This window comes from Gavialis gangeticus, unplaced genomic scaffold (genome assembly GCF_001723915.1).
Source record: "Gavialis gangeticus isolate Ggan-Ray unplaced genomic scaffold, GavGan_comp1, whole genome shotgun sequence".
NCBI lineage: Eukaryota > Metazoa > Chordata > Crocodylia > Gavialidae > Gavialis > Gavialis gangeticus.
The window spans coordinates 13,134,816-13,135,234 of NW_017729032.1; the positions used below are offsets into that span (position 1 = coordinate 13,134,816).

A 419-nucleotide genomic window follows, 5' to 3' on the forward strand; every position below is an offset into this window, starting at 1 on the left:
ATTTTTTAAAAAAAGCCAGTTTCACTTCTAAACACAGCTTTCAAAACATCCTTAGTATCCATGGTGGGTTTTCATCAAGCAAGATACCCAACTCTTCCTGTCCTGATTTTTTTTTTTTTTAATTAAGTACAGAGAGTTTGGCCACAGGCTGTTGTTCGCCTCTGGGGGAGGCAGAACAGACCCCAAAGCACCCACACCCGCACACCGGTCCCCAGGAAAAAGGGGCTACATGCATTTCAACCCGTGCCCTGTGCCGCTGTTTGCTCGGCCCTGCGCCGCACAGGCCCTCGGTCACTCTTGCAAGCCGCCCCCGGGGAAGGGCCCTGGGGGCAAGCCCCGGTTTGGCGGGGGCCCCGCTACCTTGTTGAGGTGCGGGTTGCGGGTGATGTCGTAGCCCCTCTTCTTGAGGGCGGCGGCGC

The 419-nt window shown here is 56.1% G+C and overlaps 1 protein-coding gene across 1 annotated transcript in view; it reads right to left on the bottom strand.

Annotated features, from left to right (window-relative positions):
* ME3 (malic enzyme 3) overlaps positions 1 to 413 on the bottom strand; it is a 270,934-nt gene extending 270,521 nt beyond the window's left edge. The window contains exon 1 of the mRNA XM_019524700.1: positions 361 to 413. The gene's annotated coding sequence lies outside the window, so the exon portion shown is untranslated. The remainder of the gene's footprint in view (positions 1 to 360) is intronic.
* Positions 414 to 419: the final 6 nt, after the last annotated feature.